Below are 242 nucleotides of genomic sequence, written 5' to 3' on the forward strand. Positions count from 1 at the left end.
CTAACAACATAGGTCATAGTTGACGACTGTAATAATGTCAAACTGACCATAAAGGCTGTAAGAGGACGATACAGTAGTTATTGGTCATATAGAATATATTTGGTAGCTACAAGAACGTCACTCAACCATAGAGGCCATGACAGAATATTGTTGTAGTAACTGACCACATATGCTGTAGTTGGTGCCACACAAGTTGGTGGCTACAAATCTTTTCTTTGGCTTACTATTTTACACTAAAGATA

The sequence above is a fragment of the Phalaenopsis equestris genome, unplaced genomic scaffold, assembly GCF_001263595.1.
Source record: "Phalaenopsis equestris unplaced genomic scaffold, ASM126359v1 Scaffold000036, whole genome shotgun sequence".
Lineage (NCBI taxonomy): Eukaryota > Viridiplantae > Streptophyta > Magnoliopsida > Asparagales > Orchidaceae > Phalaenopsis > Phalaenopsis equestris.